General features: G+C 40.0%; 1 protein-coding gene across 2 annotated transcripts in view; it reads right to left on the reverse strand.

Annotated features, from left to right (window-relative positions):
* MTUS1 (microtubule associated tumor suppressor 1) overlaps positions 1 to 20797 on the reverse strand; it is a 137702-nt gene extending 116905 nt beyond the window's left edge. For both annotated transcript variants that reach the window (XM_004682350.2, XM_004682349.2), the window contains exon 1: positions 20689 to 20797. The gene's annotated coding sequence lies outside the window, so the exon portion shown is untranslated. The remainder of the gene's footprint in view (positions 1 to 20688) is intronic.
* Positions 20798 to 24760: the final 3963 nt, after the last annotated feature.

Here is a 24760-nt window from a genome sequence, read left to right on the forward strand (position 1 = left end):
GAAGCTAAAGCCACTTCAGCATGAGCTGGATCCCTGCCCCAGAGGTGACCAAATGACATGGCAGACCTCTCCTGACACTCTCCTCAGCAGTGTACTTCATCAGTCGGCCTATTCTGCTCCCCACTCTGTGTCTGGTGAGTCCTCTCATCGCCCCTACACCTCTGGACTGTACCCCAGTTCTGTGGGCATAAATAAAATCTTTTTTTTTTTTAAGATTTATTTATTTATACTTACAGAGCTGGGGTACAATCCAGAGGTGTGGTTGGTGAGAGGATTCACCAGAGACACAGTGAGAGCAGAACAGGCAGATCCACAAAGTACACTGCTGAGGGGAACAGTGGGCAGGTCAGAAGAAGTCTGCCATGCCATGTGGGTCAGCTCCCTGACCGAGGATTAAAGTCACGCTGCAGTGGCTTTGCAGTTTCATAATGTGGTGCTTTAACCCATTGCACCAACAGGGAGAGCCCCAAATAAATAAATCTTTTTAAAAAAGATTTATTTATGCATATAGAAGTGGGGTACAGGCCAGAGGTGCAGGGGTGGTGAGAGGATTCACCAGAGAAAGTGGGGGGCAGAACAGGCAGACTGACAAAGTACACTGCTGAGGGGAGCAGCGGGCGAGTCAGGAGACATCTGCTGTGACATGTGGGTCACCTCGAGAGAGGGGATCGAACTCATGCTGAGGTGGCTTTAGCTTAGTGCTGTGCTTTAATTTGCTGTGTCACCAGGAAGGCCCCAATAAATAAATCTTTAAAAATATACAGATTAAACCTCAAAAAAAATATGTTCATAAGAAAGAAAAATGACAAACTGGAGACTAAATTGCCTTCCCATTTCTTAAGCACATGCAATAAAGCCTCACACGCAACTTTACTCTCCTTTCACTGAATTAATTTGAAATGCTAATTTAAACTGAAAAACTATTATTTCTCTTTATCCCCTGACTCATCAGTGAGAATCCACAAATATACAGTACAAAGTACAGAAACAGACTAGGAATCAGACCCTGACGAGAAAAAAATAATGCATTCTATCATTAGAAATTAAGCCCTGTGAACTAAGCTTTTCAAGACATTTTGTGGCACCTCAGATGACCAAGTCTGCAGAGTCACTTAGTGGCAGAATCACTACACACTGAGGATGCTGTGGGTCTGCTGGAATGAGGCAGAAGGTCCAGTATCTACATCAGGACCTTCATGTACAGGGCAAACTTAGGAAAGATACCTCACTTTGATGTAGCACCAAAACCCAGGTGGGCCCTCCCAGCCTAACTCCCTCAGGCCTCCCTCAGTCCCTTGTTCTATCAATCAGCATCCATACATCGATTGCACACACACACATGTATCAACAGCTAATGTTTCTGAGGTAGGAAGTCGGCACAGAGCTCACAATGGCGAAGTGGAATTCAGATGCAGCCCCTGTATGCACACACTTCCTCCTCAGCTCTGTTCACCACATTATACCGCCTTTAGCTATCCTGATGGCAAGGCAGGCCGGTCTTTTGCTTGTAAGTAGGTCATCTTACAAAGGTCACTTGGAAATTCATTCAAAACTAACTTCCCAGGTTCTCAAGTTGGCTCAAGCCAACTTAATATATAACCTAAGTGTTATTAGTTCAAAATGCTCTACCTCATGTTTAATATATGTATAATGATCATGAAGCTAAACACAAGTTAGTTTCAGTAGGAAAAGATGGGTCCTAAGTCAGAAAAGAGACTCAAAGAAAATACTTTCCCTATTTGACACTGACTACTTCTACCTTCAGTATCAGCCATCAGAAGAGGGTAGAGGTTAGGAGCAGAAACATTAGAAATTTTCTCCCTTTCTAAAACAAATAGAAAGCCAAGGCACTTCATTCTCCCTCCTGCCTTCTCAGCTTCCCTTTAAAAAAATCAAATGGATACAAAGCTTCCGGGCCCCCTCATTCTACTTGGACGATGGAATGGCCTACCTGGCTTATGGGAACTAACCTAAAAAACCAAGAGCAAATTTCTACTTCAAAGAAAGGAAACCTGTCATTTTTTCAACATCTTCCATTAAAATAAACTATGTTCAAAGATCTGAACATAAGACCTGAAACCATAAAACATATAGACGAAAATGTAGGTAAAGCACTACATGACATATATCTCAATAACAACTTTAAAGACTCATGCCCCAAAGCAAAGAAAGTGAAGGAAAAGATGAAAAGCTGGAATTTCATCAAATTAAGATTCTGTACAGCAAAAGAGACATTAACCAAAACAGAGAGATACCCTATTGACTGGGAGAAAAACTTAGCATGCCATACAACTGATAAGGAATGATCACAAATCTAGAAAGAGCTGATAAGACTCAACAGAAACAAACAAAACAACCCAGTCCAAAAAAACAAAAAGGTAAGAAGAGCTAAAAAGACACCTCTCTAAAGAGAACTGCAAATGGCCAAAAGGTAGGTTAAAAAATGGTCTCCAAAATGGGTAAATTCATAGACACAGAAAGCCGAACAGATGTCACCATCTGGGTGACATCTGGGCTAGACTGGGGTAAAATTGAACAGGAAAGTACTTCTTTAAAAGGTCTGAAAGTTTCTTTTGGGGGGAATAATGAGACATACCAAAAGTTGGTAGTGGTGCAAGTTATACTACAATGTGAATGTACTTACTGCTGCTGTTCTATATACTTAAAAATGGTTCAATATGTTGTGTTGCATAATCTTACTTTTTTTTTTTTAAAGCAATGCCACAAACTAGAAGAGTCAATCACTTAATTCCACTGTTACCTCACCTTTCTCAATCTATAGGAGAAAAGTTCTAAACAAGATATCTGGGCTGTTTCAGGACCATGTAAGATCTGAGAGGCTAAGTGCTCACTGGAAAGTGAGTCTCTCTGGAAAGAGACTACTCCACGGCATCATCTGTCCATGGTGGCACTACACAGATGCTTGCTGCAGGCGGCATTTCAGTTACTAAGGTTTTATGGAGAAATTAGGGTTACTTATTGAAGTGCCTTGTGCCAACTAGAACAAAGAAATTTATCATCAGTGTTGATAGTACATTCAATCCATGATGCAACTGCCTCTACAAAGAACATTCTTATGCAAGGTCCACTTACCGAGAAAATCTTTGTCCAGAGTTAAATGAGCCAACTTGATTGCCTGGTTCTGAGAATAAGAGCTAACAACTTCTTGTAGGTATAGGTGTCTTGGGCACATGACTTAAATCAACCTGATACAAAAGGACAAATTCATACATCCATGTTCCCAGCAGTACTGTTCACAGTAACCAAAAGTTTTAAGCATCCCAAATATCTATCACCAGATAAATGAAAATAATGTGATCCATAGAGTGGAATATTATTCATCCTTTAAAAAAATACCTGTTACAGGTGAGAAAATAACAAAAATAATGAACAACCATATACCAGAGACATTTTGTGGGGGTGGAGTGGGGAATGGGATCAAAAATGGGGGGGGGAGGGAAATGCACGGGACTATGGTGGTGGCACACGGGTGATTTGGTGATGGGAAACCCACGGGGATTACAATCGAGATGGAAAAAAAATGTGCAAAATGATGTAAAAATAAACTTTTGTAATAAAAAAATACCTGTTACAAATCTGACTATAAATCAGATTTTTTTTCTTTATTTATTCATACAGAACTGGGGTACAGGTCAGAGATGCGGAGGGTGAGAGGATTCACCAGGGACAGAGTGGGGAGCAGAACAGGTAGATAGACGAAGTACACTGCTGAGGGGAGCAGTGGGCAGGTCAGGAGAAGTCTGCCACGCCATGTGGTCTTCTCCGGGGCAGGCGGGAATCGAACTCCTGAGGAAGTGGCTTAAGCTTCTTAGTGCTATGCTTTAACCCGCTGCACCACCAGGGAGGGTCATAAATCAGATTTTAAGTATCTGTTAAACACTCTCAAGAAATGGATTAAAGTAAGAGGTGATAAATAACTATGTGACACACATACATAGATAGACACATAGAACAGTCCTCCAGCCCCTCTTCTTTTAACACCTAATTATGACTGTTTTGGAAAGCAATTTCAAAACTCCTAAGAACAGATACTATGTTCTTAATATCCCACTTTCTAAGAATCACCCCTCTGCAGAGAACCAGCCCTACGCATCTACCTCAGTGGGGTCAGGTCGTCTCTCCCAGAGCACTTATATTTGAAATAGCTAGGTGGCACAAAGGGTCGTGAACTCCCTGGGGATGACTAGCATATGCATCTAGGCCCTGTGTGCTGTGTCTTTCTATGCGCCCAGATGCAGAAGCAGCATGTGTCCCTGGTGAGGAGAATGCCACTAACGTCCCAAGAAAAGCAGAAATCAAAAACAATGAGGAGCATTGATTGACCTGACCTGGTTCCTAACAACTTCCTCGACAAAGAGTTCTGAGAAATATTCCATATCCTTGTCCCCAGCTAGCTTAAACAGTACTTTCAAACTGTCACCAAAAGTTTATTACAGAAAAAAACATTTTTTTAAAGATTTATTTATTTGTACATACAGAACTGGGGTACAGGCCAGAGGCTCAGGGGTGATGAGAGGCTTCACCAGAGACAGAGTGGGGAACAGAACAGGCAGATCTACAAAGTACACTGCTGAGGGGAACAGCAGGCAGGTCAGGAGAGGTCTGCCATGCCATGTGCTCTCCTCCGGGGCAGGCAGGAATCGAACTCATGCAAAAGCGGCTTTAGATTCTCAGTGCTGTGCTTTAACCCGCTGCACCACCAGGGAGGACCCACAGAAAAAATTTTAAGTGAAATTTTTGCATATTTTCCATGGCTGATTAGAAACAATTTACATGTTAACAATAGAAATGGATTAGAAAACTACAGTATGGTAACAATGAATTACACTCATTTAAGAACTATGCAGTTTATGAAAAAAATAGAAAAAATAGTTTTGTCTCTTATAACAACCACATAAAACAAAGACAAGACATGAGAACAAAGTAACAATCATCAATGGGCACAGGAGCTGTGGATTACTGACACTATTTTAATTTTTGTTAGGAATTAAAACCAGTAAGAACATGTAGTGATTACTCAAGACTAGAAATACAAATGTTTACAACTGCTGGAAAAAAACTTTAAATTTCAGTGGTACATCTATACGGTAGAATTCCTGAGGAATAGAGACCCCACTGATAAGACAAGAGATATACCTCAAACACACACACAAACTGAAAGATGTCAGACACAAAAGGCATAAAATTCATTTATACCTTGAAAAACAAAACCATGAGAATGATACTCAGATCAGTTTTTGGCTGGGTATGGGAAACAGGACTGAGAAGCACAGAGTAACTTGGATATGGAAATTTCTGTTTTTTTTTTTATTATATGTGACAACTATGTCACAATTCAGTAATACACAAAAAAAGGGAGAATTTTACTGTATGGCTTATACCTCAATAAACCTGTTATAAAAATAGACACAGAATTTAGAAAGTACATAGGAACCACAAAGACATTGGTTTACTGATCACTGGACAACATTCGTTCATCAAACATAACTGGTGCCCATCAAATACCAAATACTCTGCTAGGTGAATGAACAAAATGGACCAAAGATAACAACTGTACCAACAGAAATTGTTGTCAGTGAAGTAAAGCATAGATGCTCTGATCATTATGGGAGTGGAGCTCTCTAAGCAAGTCACATGGTTTGTTGAGACCTGAGGAATAAGAACCATATGAAAAGGGGAATAAAAGGTTTTCAAATGTATGATATCAGTAACTAAGAGCAACTGTATGTGGGGTTGGGAAGAGTGCACTGGGTTATGGTGATGGCACATGGGTAAACTCGTGGTGGGAAGCTCATGGGGGTTACAATTGAGATGAAACAATGCACAAAATGAAAAATGATGTAAAAAAACATTGAAAATTTTTTAATTTTTAAAAATTTATATATATATATAAATATATGTTTGTAGCTGTATAAATGTATATGTGTGTGTGTATATATACATATATATATATATATATACTTTATATATATATAAATTTTATGTGGCTACAAACATGAGATGGGTCCAGATGAATGACAGTCTCAGGACAGCAGTGCAGGCAGTGGATAGGCAGCTAAGGATGAGTTCTAGGTTTTAGGGAGTCTCAAAACCCTAAATGAAATAAACCTTGCCCTGGTATTTCTCAGTGTTCGAGACTCTAATATCCACCAGTCAATTCAACATCATTTGCATTATTTAATGGGCAGCCCAAAGTGAGCATCTAAAAGTGAACAACTCCCTTCTGGTTCCTGCATTCCTTTGTGTCTGTAACAGCACTACTCTGTACCCAAGTGGGTCATGCCCCAAACCTACAGTCTTTCTTAATTCCCCTTTTTGCCACTTCCTGCAATAGCAGTTGTTGTAGCACTAATTCAAAATACACCCCAAATGCAACCATCTCTCTCTCAAGGTCACTATTACTCCAGGTCCAAACTACCACTGCCACTTTCCTGAGTAAGCAAATCATTAGCTTTTTGCCTCCTTACAATATGCTGTCTACAGAGCAATCAGAAATTATCCTTCAGAACTGTAATTCAGCTCACCCCCTCCCCCTTACAAAGTCGCTCATGGTCTCCCATCACAATGAACATAAAAAACATAGTCACTTAGAATAAAAAGTAACAGATTAATTTTCGTGGTAAAGGTGCCACGAACAATCTTCAAAGGCAAAGGTTAGATATTACTGCCAAAACTCAACTGTTAACTCTAAAATGCAGTGAAAGGACCCCTGAAAAATCAATGACTATTCGTATCCATTCTTAAACCAGTATGTGTTTAAATCAAATACTCTCCACTATTATCTTACCAGATCTCTACTAGTGCCCAAAAGGTTGGGGAAGAATCATCAGCTACCTTTCTCAATTGCAGACCAAACTTTCTCCTAAACACTATGACATCCAATATAAAATATGCAATATAAGTATCCAAAGAGTTGTAACTATGCAGTTTCCTCCCAGAAACTTCAATTTAAAATATATAGGCCTTTGTTTAAATTACCTATTGGTTTAAGCTTGCAAACAGTACCTCCCTTTGTATTCCCAGGCAGTATAGAAAACAAGGCACATTGTTTCTTCTCAAACATACCATGACTAACATTAAATGCAAAGTATTTTATGGCAAATCAGGAACATGTAGAAATAGAGCCCATTAAGCCCAGCCTCATAAAAGAACAACCTCCAATGTTTAATTTCACTGTTTCTGCAGTTGTTTAAAAGTTAATCACTAAAACTCTTACCTCCCCCTCATATGCTAGGAAGAAGACCTCCTCCCCCTCACATTTTTCACACCTGTCCTACCTGCATCCTCCTCCTCCTTGCCACCTCCTTTCCTCCCAAGATCATACCTGAGCAGTGGGCAGGCAGCAGGCTCTGTGCCACTGAGGCTTTCCTGCTAAGCTGTGACTATTTTTAGGGCATGACCCCTCTCCGATTCCTAAACTGGCCCTACATTATCATGAAGCAGTCCTCAGAGAGAAACCCTTCTACAGCCAAATGTGTCCCAGCGGGATTAACAACACTCCTCTGCAAACAGCAAGGGCTCCTCATGCTGCAGTGAAGACTGCACCCCAACTCAGCAGTCATGGACTTCCCAGCCTTGCCCACTCACTGTCCCCAGTTGGCAGATCATTTCAGATTTACAACCCACGGTGCCCACAAGTTCATCAGATTAAAAAAAAAAAATCAAAGCTGACAAAGATGTTCTACTCTTAAGTTTAACCCATATGCCAGAAAATATAGTAACTCTGAGATTTTTTTTTCCCTGTCATGTCCAATAGCACTATCAAGACTTCATATTTGTATACTACGCCTTGGAAGAGGTAGGCATCAATAAAACTATTCTAAGGAAGTTTTAGGCACCTTTCAAAAAAAAGAACATACCAGACAATGGTTTAAGTTCAATATCCCCTTGGGCTATTTATAACTATAACCACCATATCTATAACATCTCTAATTGGAACAGGCCTACAAGAAACACTCAATATAATCTTATGTTAAATTATGTACCAACCTTCACCATGTAGAAAATATATATATACAGTAACATGAATTTCAAGTTAACTGACTAGTTTTTCCACCTTATTATATGAAGCCTAATAAGAACATCAAACTAGGTCTGACTATTTTCACAACTAAAATTTCATGGGAGGACATGTTTATTGCTGCCTTATTTACAATTGGAAAAACATGGAAGCAGCCCAAATGCCCAAAAGTAGATAACTGGATAAAAAAGATGTGGTATATATATATATATATACAATGGAATATTACTCAGCAACCAAAAAAGAGAAACACATGTCTTTTGCAGCAACTTGGATGGAGCTGGAAAAGATCATGCTTAGTGAGATAAGCCAGAAAGAGAAAGAAAAATACCGGATGGTTTCACTCATAGCAGGAGTATAATGGACCAGGCGAGAAAGTAACAAAAATAATGAACAACCATATACCAGAGACATTTTGTGGGGGTGGAGTGGGGAATGGGATCAAAAACGGGGGGGGGGAGGAAGGGAAATGCACGGGACTATGGTGGTGGCACACGGGTGATTTGGTGATGGGAAACCCGCGGGGATTACAATCGAGATGGGGAAAAAAATGTGCAAAATGATGTAAAAATAAACTTTTGTAATAATTAAAAAAAAGAAAAAGAAAAAGTGAACTTAAAAAAATAAATTTCATGGGAAGAGATGTCCAAACTACAGAGGATAATACATTTGTTTCATTTCACCTTTCCCCTCAGGGCACCATGATGTATCGAACATTCACTCAACAAACATTCCTTAGTGACATCATGCACTACTAGCAACACAACAGTGAATAAACCCACCCCTGCCTTCAAGAAGCCTTCAAAGGGAGGATGATTCAATTAAGATACAGAAGTACAAGGGAAACAATTATATAAATTGTAAAAGCAGAAGCCACCAGAGGCTAAGGAAACCCAGAGAGTGGGCTCCACTGCCACAAATACAGGAGGGATTAGAACAGGCAGGTACAAGCATCAGTCTTTAAGATACTATCCACTATAAAATTGTCCCTCCAAAAATCTGGAGCAACAACATGGAGAGGCCAGCCTTTTATTTTGCCACCAAGAACACTTCAGACTTTTTAGTATTACCAACACATTAGAGAATATTTGACCACAAAAGTGATGAGAGTACCTAACTGCAGACAGAGAACACTCTTAGTTTTGATTATAGAACATTAGTCTGATGAAAAAAAAATTTGTATTTCCCTGTATAGTAGCAAACATTTTGTCACGCAGTATGCCTGTGTCATAGACCTACAGTTGGAATCTTTGCCCTAGGTGGGAAAAGTATTGCTGAAGGGGGAGGACAGAGCTGAGCAGGTGCGAAAGGGATGGGAGGGCAGTTTCCCACTGTCCAGATGATCAAAGAGGTGGACCAGAGACACATGCAAAAGGAAATGTTAGGACTGAAGGAAAAGTCATTGTATTCAACCTTCTGCCAGAAGGCACAGGGGGCCCACGAAACCTACACTCCTGTCCAGAGGCACCTGCAGCTGGTCATATTCCCCTGACTCAGCAGAGGCAGCTGTACCAGATGACCTACCCCACCGCCAGGAGGTCATGATGCTATTAAAGCTCCTCAGGCCCAGGTGCCCTCTGGCAGAGGATGTGCTAGGGAAGAACAATCCTTGCAGTGAGAAAACAGTGCTAGACAGGAAGTCTGTGCTGACTGAAATGAAATCCTGGAGCTAGGGAATATGATTAATAATCAACCAGCACATGATGGGATAGGCAGGACATAAGAACTCAAAAGTCAAGTTCAAGCCAGAATACACTTCCTCAGTTCTCTGAATTACCTAGGCACCACCCTCCTTGAGCCACCTCATACTGTTTCCTATCAAAGGAAATCAGCCTTCCAGAAAGAAATCAATGCAGAAATGATTTAAATCTTTAAAGGTTCTTTCTTAATACAGTTGACAAGTATGGTTGAGTGAGGCTCATCTAATAGTCAAAAAAAAAAAAAAAGGAACTACCTGACATTGTTCACTGTCACTGTTTGTCTCAATTGTGTTTGGCACATCAAGGGACTGAAAGTGAAGTCGACCTCTCTGATACACTGTCCATTGCTTCTTGTCCACCCACAGTCTCAGCAACGTGTCTGAGGCCAGATGGGGGAGCCCACAGCCGGCTCTTCTTCAGATAAGAACACTGTCAGCATGGAGCACTCCCAATTGCACGAAGCGTTCTCATCGTCATCCCCCAATTGATGGTGGCATGGGACAGATCCCACCACAGCTGCCTTTCTCCAAATCAGAAATGTTAAACCCAAGGTCTCAGGAAGTTTAGTACCTTGCCCAAGAAACTTAGTTAATAAATAGCAATGGACATTCAACCCAGTCAAATGTGTACTCTTAATCTCTTTCTACCTTCCTTCTCACAATAAAATCAACTAACATTTGTTGGCTCCAGACCCAGAGCTCCCCAGACAGGAAGAATATACATTACTCAAGGATAACTCCCACATTTACTCATTAACTAGTTACCGACCTTAAGGTAAGTAAAAAATGAGCTTGGCCCATTTTCTTCATCTTTAAAATTTTCTATAACAGTAAAAGTCCATTTCAAAAGATTGTTTCTGTAGCAAGACGACCCTGGCTCCCCAAGGCCTGCCAGAGGGGTGCTACTGTGCATACCTGTGCCACACAACTGAGGGTAGCCAGGGACACAGAACATGGCAAAAGCTGCAGACTCCATATCGCAGGGGCAGGGTCTTGGGAGACAGGTGTCTGCCTAGTCCCTATGTAGCCTATGCCACATAAATGAAAAAAGAAAAAAGTTATAGGAAATTTTTGGTAACTTTCTAAACACTCATACACAATTGTCAGTTGATACTGTTATAGTGCCAGCAACCTTGGGAAACAAGCTTTATCATTACCCTCATTTCATTAAACACCAAAGATCAGCAACTTGTTCACACGATCAAAGGAATTTTCTGGGGAGATGGACATGCCTTATTTCTTGATTGATGTAGTGATTACACAAAAGGACTTTTTCTATAAATAATAGTTTATTTTTACATCATTTTGTGCCTTTTTGCATCTCTGTAATCTCCACGGGCTTCCCATCACCAAATCACCTGTGTGCCATCACCATAGTCCAGTGCACTTGTCTTCCCACACCCGTTTTTGATCCCACTCCCCATTCCACCCCCGTAAAATGTCTCTGGCATACAGTTGTTCATTATTATTATTTCGCCTGGTCCTTTATACTCCTACTATAAGTGAAACCATCCAGTATTTTTCCTTTTCTTTCTGGCTCAGTTCACTAAGGATGATCTTTACACAGTAGGACTTTTGTCAAAACTTATAATTGTACACTTAAGCCAGGTGAATTTCATGATACTTAATTTTATCTCAAAGAACATGGGCCAGTAAACAACATGTACTTCAGAATATATCCATTAATTCATGGTGGGTTTTCCCTGATAATAGTTGTTATCTTCCCTCCAACTAATCCTTCCTAGCCACCTGAAAACCTTGAATGTTGATCATACCTCTTTAACAATTTCTCTCTGATTGCACAGACATCAAACCTGTTCTACATTTTACTGTTACCTCCTGAATATAGTGACCTAAACCAAGACCTCAACCCTCTCGAGCACCAAAGCCATGTATCTGGACAGCCACCTTGGAGAGCAAGTCAGGGTCACATACCAGGTGCCTCCAGTCCCAAATTATAGGCCTCTGAAAATCTAAAATATTATCTCTCCATCTAAGTCAGCATTCCATCAACATTTTCCAGCAACTAAATATGCAGCATGAGTCTAAATCCCTCTAAAAGAGGGATGAACATAAACAGCTCTTACTCTAGATATCATATTGTATTAGTTTTCACAGTTGCACTAAAAATAACTTTTTTCACGTGTAAAAACCATAAAGTAAGACTAATTTCAGGACAGTGTTGAGCCAATATAGAGAGAGTTCTCCCTCTAGATGTAAACGGCTAAAACTAAACTACATTTTCATACAGTGCCTATCAAGGGCCACCATCAAGGATTGTATAGTTGGGCTACAGAAATTCCATGTAAATACTAAATTGTCTTTGTTTCTAGATTATATGCAGCTAGTTTTTAAAATTACCAAAAAGGTAGCACAGGTTGTTCAAAGGAAGTGGGGCAGACCGGGTAAGAGGGGCAGGGTTTAAAGCTAAAAGGAAATCTTTACCCAGAATATAAATGACCTTAGTGACAGCTCTTTGTTTAGAATCCTAAGGTGTAGTTGTCCTATCTCAAGTCCACTTGGCTAAACTGAAATTATTTTCCATTTCAATTGTGCCAACACTGCATGAAAATGTCATTATGTGTAGGTAGTTATGCAAGTTGGCCCATTACACTGTATCTCCCAATAGCCATTAAACGTCAACTTCCTGTACCGTTTATTTGAAAATTACCTGTTAAGACTTTCCCAAACAGGTCAATGTGTGCACACCTAGCTCAGAGCAGCAGCCTGAAGGAAAAGCAACTAAAGGGGCCTGTTTCTCAAGCCCCAGTGATTGAAAAGTACATTCCTCAGAAGTCACTTTGGTGATAGAAGCTACTGACCTCAGGGCTGGAAATCCTAAGCAGAAGGGTGTAACTGTGGTTTATGGGGCATTCTCTTCCCAGTTCTGGTTAGCAGCAGGTCTCAACTCTTAAATTTCTACCTGGGATTAGTTCTACCTGCCACCATAAGTTAGTTGTATCTGCCTGCATGTAAATCAAACTAAGGAAATAAGATCTAAAATTTCTATAGAAAAAAATGTTTTAGAAAGATAAATTAGTTCCTATTCAACATACATGACCTTAGATGGCTATATGTAAAACAGGAACATTTTTGAGGTATTGTAAAAATCAAATGAATCGTATGAATGTTCTTATAGAATTTATTAAGTACTTTGAAAGGGCAGGCTAAAAACTAAAACCATAGAGAAATGTAATATATCACTTAGATTTATAACTATTTTTTTGCTTGTGCTACTACTTTCAAGATTTAACGTTCTGCCAGCAGAAAATGGAAAAACAAACCATAATTCCGCCATAATTAATCAAACCATAATTCTATTTCTTCTGACATTTCCCATAGTCAAAGTACTGCATGCCATTGATCCCATTCACCCAATGTGAAGAAAATCCTACCAACAATGTTCTGCTTCGTAGGACATTAAAAGTAGTCGAGTAACACTATCAGACTGGGAGTAAGAAAAGGACCAGGAAAAGATATGGCTGCTAGTCCCAGTCCCTTAACTATACTCATCACTGTATAAAACATTTATCCACAAGATTCTGGCCCACAATTTCCTCATGGGTAAAACAGAGCTCTGTAACTGGCTCTGCTCACCTCGCTAGTCTGACATAATTGAAACAAAATGTCTTTAATCTTGTATTATACTGTACTTTCCAAAAACATATGTAGTAGTTATGTTTCATTTGAAAGTGAAAAATCAGAATTGCCCTAAATATGCGAATGGTATCACTTCACAGTCCAAAGTCTTAAATATGAATGTTATTTGCTATAGGTTAGAAATTAGAACAGAGTATGGCAGCACTTTAAAATCTTCAAATGCTTTATTGGTCCAGTGATGACTCAACTCTTCTTCGCCCATAGCAAAACAGTAACATGATTTACAATTTTTAGCAGGATAAAAGTATCTGCTTTGATTTCTAAAAATATAGGTCATATGTAAGAAAATATCAGCAACTGACTAAACTCAAAGGAAAATCAAGAATTGCCACAACTGTACCCAACAATGAGTAATCTCAACTGTTACTAATCCAAACCAATTCTTTTTAAGGGGAGAGGAAGTTATCAGGCACCTGGGCCTGGAATTTTATTCCCAACAGAGAACGCCAGCAGGCGCCCCTCCCAAAGCAGAGTCCAGAAATGAAACAAAACCAACTGATTGACAAAGGGATATGGAGGAATGTTGTTAGCATCTATGTCTTCCATGTAATTGGCACTGTCGTAGAGTAACCCCAAGAGAAGGTATTGTCCCTAGTGTCCTGAGGAGGCAACTGGGGGTTTAACAGTAACAAATAACTAACCAAAGGCATGTGGCAAACATTGGCCTCAGAGGTGAACTCAAATCTACCTTCCAATTCTGTGTACTCCCATTTCATTCCTGGAGCAAAAGTTCTCAATACCAGTAACAAGCTTTCCAATTCTATAACAAAGTATGTCTCTAAGTTTAAAAGTGGGCTTTCATGAAAGCCAGCAGTGTTACCAACATGCTGAAAATACCTTGTTTTAACTATTCCGCTTTCAATAATAAGCGGTAAGAACATCCTCCCTCAAGACAAACTATATAAATTGAAATAATTTTCATTTGGTTATGTACTTCAAGGTTTATAAATTTTAAATGTTCAATGCAACAAGATATTTCCAACAAGATACATTTTTTAACCTAGTAGCCATATGTGTAATATAAAATCACTCAGTTTTTCACAGAAAAGTTTTTCCCTGTCATTCTCTTTTCATTGACTTAAAGCCCACTCTTTCTTTCTATAATGGAATTATAATGGAATTAATTAGAATAAATTCAACTGCCTCGTTGTCATTAATACCTCCATAAAACAAAAATCAGAAATTCTCAAGCATAAACCAAAAAAAAACGAGTACTTTGGCATACTGAATCAAATTCAACAACCACTAAGTCTAACAGGCCATCAAGAAGTTTTACAGAAATACAAAACTACTCATAAACACAAGTCTTATTAAATGTAATGAGAAAACATCCCAGACTAAATTCCTCTTTACAATGTAAAAATGTAAATACATTATTTCTCTAACAAGAAATAGCCTCTATTCATGAGAAATCATCAAGTTGTGACTGTCTGCACAAATGGGGAATGTCATAAATCATCACAAGTGGAATTAATTCTGTTCACACGTTTATGCCAGATGTTGACAGTGGCACTTCATAAAAAAAAAAAAACAAAAAAAAACAAAGCCAGAACTATAACTCAGAAGAAATAGAGGCATCACACCTCATCTTCCAGTTCTGGGAAGAGAGTGTAGGACACTAAAAGAAAAGCAGAAAAGTCAAGGAAAGCCATAAGAAAATTAGTATCTTCAGCTTAGAAGACCTTTAGTCACTGTGACTAACTGAAGAAAGAATTTCAAACTCCCAAGCCATCAGAGTTCTAAAAGATTTATACCAGACTACATCTGGTACAAATAACTATAAAAGTACAATTGTACCCAGCATAAGATTTAGACCCTATCCCCAAGAAGTTTACTAGATGTTAACAAAAAGACATTAAAGAAAGTCTCTAAAAAGAGTATCCAGAGAAAGTGAATGAAGCCACAGATTTCAGTGCTAAATTATCTTGCTTCTCAGCTTTTTTTGTAAGAAGGAAGAGAGTAGTACTAATTAAGGATCCAAAGCCTTTAGATAAATCAAAAATCTAGGAACCATCTCTAGTTTACCAAAATTTAGGTCAAGGTAGCTGGCAGAATGCCCAATGTATGGCACAACATTAAGGATCTGGAAGAATATTCTAGCAACCTTAACACTAACTTTTCCAAAAGCACTTTCACAATGGTTGAGGTTTTCTGATTGACTCCTCTAAGGACCAGGGCCAATTCATTCCTCCACATCTGCTCCTTCTGCTTTGACAACCCATAGAAAGTGCTCAATACATGGTTTGAGGTTGATAAAAAAAAAATTAAACATGGGATTCTAACAGCAAAGATTTTTGGTAAGTCAAGAGATTCACTACTTTAAACCCATTTTTCATTCCTCCAATCCTTTTTATCACCACTCTATAGGCATTCTGCAATCCTCACCTTAATTATAATCTATTGATTGAAGTTAGTGATAATGTGTAAATACAGTTCAATCCTATCATCTAAGATTGACATGTCCATAGTGTAGCACATTTTTTTTTTAAAGATTTTATTTTATTTGTACATACAGAACTGGGGTACAGGCCACAGGATCAGGGGCGGCGAGAGGTTTCACCAGAAACAGAGTGGGGAACAGAACAGGCAGATCTACGAAGTACACTGCTGAGGGGAGCAGCGGGCGGGTCAGGAGAGGTCTGCCACGCCACGTGGTCACCTCCGGGGCAGGCGGGGATCGAACTCATGCGGAAGTGGCTTTAGCTTCTTAGTGCTGTGCTTTAACCTGCTGCGCCACCAGGGAGGGCCAGTGTAGCACATTTTACAGCACAAAGTGATTTAACTAGTAGTGGTTCTGGTAAATACAACTCAATCAACTTGACATGGAAGTCAGGGTAAGAGTCCATACTTGAATGTCTACTCTTTGGTTACTTATAGCTATACTAATTCCGACTTTTGGTTCATGAAGCCTTTCAAGTGAGCTTTGTTTTAAAAGGACCTGCAGTTCCAACTTGGTATCATTAATTAGTAATAATCATCAAAACAATCTACAAGGTAAACATAAACTTCTCATATGCCATTGAACATTGCTAAACACATCATATGAAGTACTTATCTGAAATAAGATGGAGAAATATTGACTTTTCCTCCAGGATTAGTATATACATAAATGCCAGAGTTAAATATTACCAAGTTTCCACACTAGAAAAAGGACAGAAGCTCACAGCCCAACAGTCAAGACTGAACACTGCCATAGACATTATAGAAGTTATGTGTCTATTTACACACATACAGCTTAACATCTCTACTTCCTACTCTTTTAATAAGTGTGTGTGACTATCTCCTAGAAGAATCCCCTTTTTCAATGCCAACTTAGGACAAAAAAATGACTTGAAATGTTTTAGTTAATTGTAGATTAGGATAATTATGGTTGATTGGGCCCCAAACATACACACTAATTTTCTTTTCTTTGTATGTCAAATATAAATTGACATGGTACAAGTAATTAAAAGTGTTCAGAGAATGATAATCTGATGATTTCATGGCTTCAAAGCCCTCCTTCCACAGCACCTTACCTAGAAGGTTGATGTGTCCCAGTCTGCTCTCCTCCGGGTCTCCACTGGCCCTGTGGCTGTGTGCACATTACAGTGGTAGCCAGCCAAGCCAGCTCTCACACTCAGCACATGAAATAAGTAACAATAGCAAGCAAAACTACATAACCTGGGAGTAATCTCTTTCTGACCCCTTTGCACTTTAACTAGTTTAGAGAGAAACTCACAGCCTGTACTTACTTCACCTTCTTGCACTGTTCTAAGATTCTATCCAGGCCTACTAAAAAAGAAACATTTAAGAGAAACTAAGTAATTTTAAGACTATCTTTATTTCCTTCGTTTTACATAATCAAGATGAATAAAGTTCTAGGTTGGGGGGAAAGACGTAGAATATGTAATTCTTCCTTTTGCTGCTGTAATTTATGTGTACAACAGTCATTAATTTAAATCTAGGCCTAGTAGAAGACAAATACAGTTTAGAGTCGAATAAATAGTTTTTATTTCTCTTCAATATAGGGCTTAAACCAGTGGGTAAGGACTGCTCTAATGGGTAGCAGCACTAATGAATAAATCAAAGATTTGCATCCAAATATATACTTCTGAAGTACTTGATAGCTATTTTCGTAAGTAAACAGCTCTAGGTCCAAGCTCATTTACATTCTAAATTTGTTGAGCAAACCCCTTCTTTGATTGTGTAAAAGAAATCAAGGCAATCACCAATTGCAAATTAGTTTGTGGAGTTTGAAAATAGTTTTATCATACCTATCTACAGGGTAGAGATGAGCACCCAAATCCGTGACCTACCCCCCTAAACAGAAAAGAGTCTTCATGCATTAATTTCAGCAATAATTCTCCAAGAAATGAATAGTGCTGATTTCAAAGAATATTGAAGATCATAAAACCTAATCCATATATACATATAAACATATATATACACATGCATGTGTATATATACACACATATATGTATATATGTGTGTATATGTATATGTGTGTGTATATATATTTTTTAAACACACAGGGTTGCATCAATCACTTACCCTAGATCACTGTTTCATTTTCTGAAGCCACAGACCACCACTGCCCAAATACCTATCAATTTAGTAAAGGTGGTAGTCATCTCCTCCTAGGCTCACCTGATTCCAGAGAAAGACCCACCTATACCAACCTAAACCTCACAGCTCAAGTAAGTAAAGAACTTTCATAAGTCAAACCACTATAAAAATGTGCCAAATATTTGTCTTTATATAGCAAGGACAAAATCAGAAAGGCAAAAGTTTACTACCAACCAAAATATTTCTATGAATTAACAGAAAAATATTAATATCCTGGGAGAAAAACTGGCACTATATTAAAAGAGGATAAAAACAAACTTTTTTGTTGTTCAATATCCTTTGTAATCAAATAAAATGTAAATACTTAGATAACACTGTTCACCTATAAATGTGGTGATTAATTTTCCTTTCAAAAATGGTTTTCTATATTACAAGACTACAGTAACACCGGTAATCTCAGAGAGTACCCGTAGGAAACAGTTAAAAAAATTTTTTTGGAAAGCAATGGTCAATCTGTATCTATCAAGAGATCTCTGAAATTACAACTGCATTTCAAGGACTCCATGTAAAGAAATACACATAAATAAGGAGCTCTTTTGCATCAATATATACACAAAGGAGTAACTGAAATAAATTGAAAGATCAGCTGTAAAGATGCTACATAAATTACTGCATCTATACAATGTAATATTATATAGGCACTAAAATATGATTCTTTAAGATCTGTTATGTGATGGGGGGTTTCCATATGTTAGCAGGGAAAAGCATCAAGCACAGATCAGTGTGTTTGTATAAAATGTACTAATATAACCAGATGGTGTCACTTATATGTAGAATATAGAGAAATAAAACAAAGGGTCAAATAAAACCAAACCAGTAGTAAACCCAGAAATGACTATTAAGGTTCCCAGAGGGGCTGGGGGAGAGGAAAGCAGATTGTGGAGGTGGTGTCAAGGACTGTGGTGGGGGACTATGGGTGCTTTGGTAGCGGTGTAGCATACATTGAAAGGAGTGATCCCACACCTCTGCATCATAGCAGCACTGTCAACTAATATTGCCTCAATAAAATTTAAAATTTTAAAACCTACTTATGTTATATATAACAGAAATAAAAATGCTATGATTACCTTTGAGTGGTGGTATTAAGTTTTGTGCTTTTTATCAGCCTACCAAGTTTTATTCAGCAAGCATGCATTACTTTTGAAATTGTAACAAATTGGATAACATGGCTGAAAAGTGATATGCTTTTAAATGCTTAAATCTAATAACTACAGTTTCATTTTCAAGAACTCCAAAGCTGTAAACTTGACTTACAGATATGCAATTAAGAGATGAAACTTCTACTAGCACAATTTTCTGCGCACACCGATTTAGAAAATGGGTGGGAAAGTTGGTGTGACAAATAACTACACATTATTTTTAACCTAATTCCTCTCTAAGATTCTGTTTTTCTGGATAAGGTCATGCTAATCATTTCTTTGTAGAACCTTCCTTCTGAAATGTTGCAATTTAAAGAAAAATTTTGAGAGAAGCACTTTTATACATAGTACAACACTAGCAAACAGGACATCTTTGTTTCAATTTAGATTTTTTTTTTTACCCCAAATCATGCCAGGGAAAAAGTCTTCTACAGAACTACAATTCCATGTAGTTCTTTGGAGGGCAAACCGTAGATTGTATCTAGATGTATCTAGACTCCTTAGGAGGTAAGAGGTTCCCAGGGAGCAGAGACTTTTCATATTTTTTAAATCCTTTCCCTCCAAGATGGTCTTCCTCCTACCCTCTACCCTAAGACCTCCACACCTGCACCCACTCCCAGAGTGGATGACTCAATATTAGTGAAGACTGAATTACAATCACCTGACAAAAAACGACTCTCTTTAATTCCTACCCATCTCCTTCATGATCCCTCACTACCTACCCACCCTTCTTTTTACTTAAAACTGATTTTATTCAAACAAATCACGTTACTAGAGTATATATATACATATATATATATATATATATATATATTAGAGGCATTAATAGAGTATTTAAAACATTATCCAGGTAAAATAATTAATCGCACCTTTCCTACTCTGACAAAAATCAACAAACAGAAAATCGTATGCATTAAAAAGAGGATAAGACTTTTTCTATAGCGAGAATACATAGTCCACTAACGAACACAGAGTAATCAATCAGGTGAATTTAGTTAGCAATGGGGTTTCTCCAGAGCTAGTAAAGCACAAACGAACAGCAGGCAGAGGCTGGGGCATGGACGAGGGGACCTTGGGAATTGCAGCAACCCCATTAATGCCTCATTTACAGTCCTGATTACTGAAGCTGAGAGTGGGCCCCAAAGGAACCGCCCAGAGAGAAAGCTGGGACTGCAGGGCCCTAGCGGGTCAAGTGTCCGGTGGGCGGCTTCCGCCTGAGGGCACTTGCTCGTCCAGCTGCCGGACTGGGTCTACCCAACACCCCTTCGGTCACGTTCAAGGTGACAGCTACCAGAGGCGCATCCGTCCCTGCCGCGCCAGCTGCTGACCCCACGTGAAACTGGCTCTCGGCAGCCTCGGCTTGGTCGTGGCTGCCTCCTCCCCAACTCCAAGTTGGCATCGGAGCCCCCAGAACACCCGCCCCCTCCCGAAAGCTAATTCCGCCACCCCCAGACGGACGCGGTCGCCGCGTCCTCTCTCCCCCCTCGCCCGAGATCCGCACCGCGAGCAGAACCGACTCCGCGGAACCGACACTCCGCACTTACCGCAGCGCCAACCCGAGTGCTCCCGGCGCCGAGACGCGGAGAGGCAGAGACGCACGCTGGAGCGGGGCGCCCTTTGGACCCTGGGCTGAGGCGCCGCAGGCCCACCCCGGGGCCCGCCGTGCAATCAGTGCCCGCCGGGCGGCGTCGCCACCTGGGGCCGAGCTCGGCCCCACCCCCCACCGCCCGCCCGCGGCGGCGGCAGCGGCCGGGAGGGAACCGGAGTCTGGGACGCCCCAGCCTCTGCGCCTCTCCGCCCGCCGCCGGGTGGAGCAAGAGCGGGACTTCGGGAAACTTTGAGCGGAAAGCTCCGCCGCCTCTGCCCCCCGCGCCCGCAGCTTCCCCTTCCAGGCGGCCCCAGGCGGCGCCTCGCTGCTGGAGACAAAGGCCCCGAGGCGCCCTTGGAAGACTGCGCCCCAAGAAACTTCAAAGAGGCACAAAACTACCTCGGGACGCCGGTTTCCTTGGCCCCTCCGGCGCTCAGCCCGCTCTGCTCGGCAGGTTGGCGGGCTCCGCTCGCCCGCGGGCTCCCTCGTCTCGCGCTCCCGCGGCTCAATCCCGAAGCCCTGCGCGCTCCCGGCCTAAGTGCCCGCGCCCCACGCCCCAGGCGTCAGCCCAGGACCGCGCTGCACCTGTTGCCACGTGCGACGCGGCGCCTGGGGCTGCTGCCCGCGCACCTGGCAGAACCGCGCGTCCCTGGCCACACGGGTCCCCGCGAGCGGCGGGAGCTCTGGCACACCTGGTGCGGGGGGCCTCACCCCAGGCTGTGGCCGAAGGGATCGCGTCTAGCCACCTGCGTTTTCTGTCGGCGTTCTAGGGCCTCCCGCTAGCTGTGGGGTGTCGCCCGAGGGCGGGCCGGGCTCGGGGGAGGGAGTGGAAGGTTGCAGAATTCTTAGGGCGGATGCTTCCGAGGAACTAGCCGTGATTTTCTCCTCGGTGTCAGACGATGTATTATCCTCATACTGCTAAGTGGTTTACTAGCAAACACCTGTAAAGAAATGTACCGTCCAACTGCTACCTCTTCTGGTAAGTGGAACGGAGATTAGACCAGGGGAGAAAAGAGACACAATCCACTTTTCTCTAAACAAAAAGGCTTTGCTGAACTAGACTGATTTCACTTAACCCTATCCAGTAGATCATAAAATATTTTCTTCAACAGGTAAATTTTAATACAAAGCTTCTCCAAATACGCTATTCCATCTTGGATAGATGTAACATTACTGAGCCATTAAACATCAGACAAACCGAGTCCAGTTTTTTAAGGACCTGGTTTGTTAAGAGAAGTAAACTTTTTCTAAGAATTACTCTGACTTCACTGTATTTGAAAAAGCTTTCTATACCATCAATATCAGATCAATCACATATTTGTAGGTATAACCCTTTCGTATTGTTTCCTAAATAAGAGGCAAGGATATACAAGTCTAATTATTCTCTTCATTTTTTTAAGTGAGGAAATAGGAACTCAGAACAGTCAAGTAACTTGTTCAAGGTCACACAGATAGTGTGGAACAAGGCCCACTCCTCAGCAAGCCTAAGACCTATTGTTTTTTTATTCCATTACTTGATGACAACTCTCACCTGCTTTTGAATTCCCTGTGAAGACAGACATGCAACATATGTATGACTTTAGGAAAAGGCATGTGATTTTTTTTGAAAGAGATACAGAGCCAGACACTATTAAATAATTTTCCCTGATGCAAAATCACCGAAAACTAAAACAAAAACAAAAACATTGACATTGTTTCAGCGAGTCATGAGGCAATTATGCTAATTACCAATATGCCTCCTCCCTAACCAGAACACTCCCTAACCAGAACACATTATTTAACCTTTATAACCCTCATGTGACCCAGATGATTTGGTCCAACTCCCCCACAGTTGTATTGTGTGGCTTAGTTACAACTATAAATATAAAACCTGTTTTACTTCATTTTTCTGTGGTAGATTGAAGGAGAAAAAAAAAACACCCTCTCTTAAATAATTAGGAGCAACTTTTGTGGTCATTAGGGAATATGAAACTTAGCTTCTAATTGCATCCACGTAAAAACAGAAGTTACCTTCTAGGGACATCATCAGACACTGTCAAGTCTGCTTAAAATGGGGCCTGCTGGCCTCTCTTTCCATCTTGGTTCTGGGCATATTGCCATGTTCTTGATCTCTGAACTCTGATGTTGACCTGCAGACTCCAGGAACAATATTAAGAGTTAGATAATAACTACAGTAATTCTGTGGGCAATAATGCTGAAAAGAAAAACATGCATTTCGTCTCTTAGAAAAATACAAATTGAAAGTATTTTGAGAAACCAGTTTTTCATTTATAAGATTGGAAAGTTTGATAATCATTGTGTTGGCAAAAATATGGGGGAAAGGCAGTGACAATGCAAATCTGTCTATAAATTAAACTCAACAAAGGGCAATTTACCATATCTAACAAAATTCTCCATGCACATATCCTTTAAGTTAGTAAGTCTACATATAATCATTTATTTACAACACAAATGAGAAATGGTAGGTTGATATAAACTGGGTAGATATAAAATGGGAAAAAGTATAAACGTTCATGAATAAAGAATTGGTAAAGTATGATACACCCATAAAATGGAATCCTATATTCTTTTGAAAAAAGAATGAGAAAGTTTTTTGTACTTTTTTTTTTTGAACATTTATTTATGCATACAAGGACTGGGGTACAGATCAGAGATGCTGGGGGAGGGGGTTGAGAGAGGATTCACCAGAGACAGAGTGGGGAGCAGAACAGGCAGATCAACTGAAATGCACTATTGAGGGGAGTAGGGGGTGGGGGGCAAGACAGGAGAGGTCTGCTGTGCCATGTGGGTCACCTCCCTGTCCTGGGATCAAACTCAGTGCACCAGTGGCTACAGGTAGCTGTGTTTTAACCCCTTGAGCCACCAGGGAGGCCCCCTTTGTACTTCTATAAAATCACCTTCAGCATCTATTATGGACACAGTTTTGTTTAATGTAAAACAATGATCTAACAATTTGCCACACTTTCTATTAAAAGGAAGGAAGTATATACACTTTTTTGTATACATTTGTTTGAGTAATCATGAAATATCTCCAAAGTTGCTCCACAAATTCACCAGGAATGACTAAGATTCTCCTACTCATTTCACTTATAAATAAAATAATCAAATTTCTCATGCATTATTGGGAAGGAAAAAAAACAAATATTCAATAGATGTCCTCAATTTATTTCTACCCTGTTAATCTAAAAAGGAAGATTTTAGTCTAATATGCTGCACTTAGTATAAAAATGATGAGTTAGTGAGTCCCTTATAGCTAATTTTTCCAAAGTCACATTCAATCAGAAATGAAGAAAGAGTTCTCTGCTTAATTCCCAGAGGGAAACTCAATTATATTGAGGAAGTAATTCCGCAGGAATTTTTAATGCCATTTTATTCCCAAAGTTGTTTTCTTTTTTTTATTTGCCACATATTTATATCTACTTATACTACCACTTCATTGAATGAGGGATTTGAACAACTCTAAAAGACAGGGACAGTAGAAGTTGCAAAAAGTAAATATTTAGAAGAATAAAATAGGATCCACTAAACAGCATACAGATAGGAGTAAACATACCACTGAAAAGTAAATTAAAACACTGAGCTTCCTGCTTGCCAAATGCCCCAACCAGTTATATAACTGGCTTTTTCAAAAGAAGTTGAAAAGTTCTCCAAGAAAATAAGGTTTCTCACAGCCTTGAATTCAAGTGATATTGTTCCACTCATGTCAGGTCATGATTTCTAAGTGGAAAGCAACAGCATATTTTTATCAGTATTGTAAGGAATTTCATGTGGTTATTTTCAGAGTGGCCTTGAATAACAACCAAAAGTTTTAATATACAATTTGATGAATGTATTCACCCAGCAGAATCCTGACCAATGGCAAAACTTTTAACAGCAGAATGGTACCCTAAAGAAGTGCATGGATAGAAGTTTCTTCATATATGCTTCTAAGAGTCAGAAATGCTGAAGGTAACATTCTACCTTCTCCTTAAAATTAGAGATAGACACAATTGCTTTATTCAATATTCTAGAAATGTTGTCAGCCAGCC

Source organism: Condylura cristata, unplaced genomic scaffold (assembly GCF_000260355.1).
Source record: "Condylura cristata isolate star-nosed mole 26May11 unplaced genomic scaffold, ConCri1.0 scaffold00014, whole genome shotgun sequence".
In the NCBI taxonomy this organism is placed as follows: Eukaryota; Metazoa; Chordata; class Mammalia; order Eulipotyphla; family Talpidae; genus Condylura; species Condylura cristata.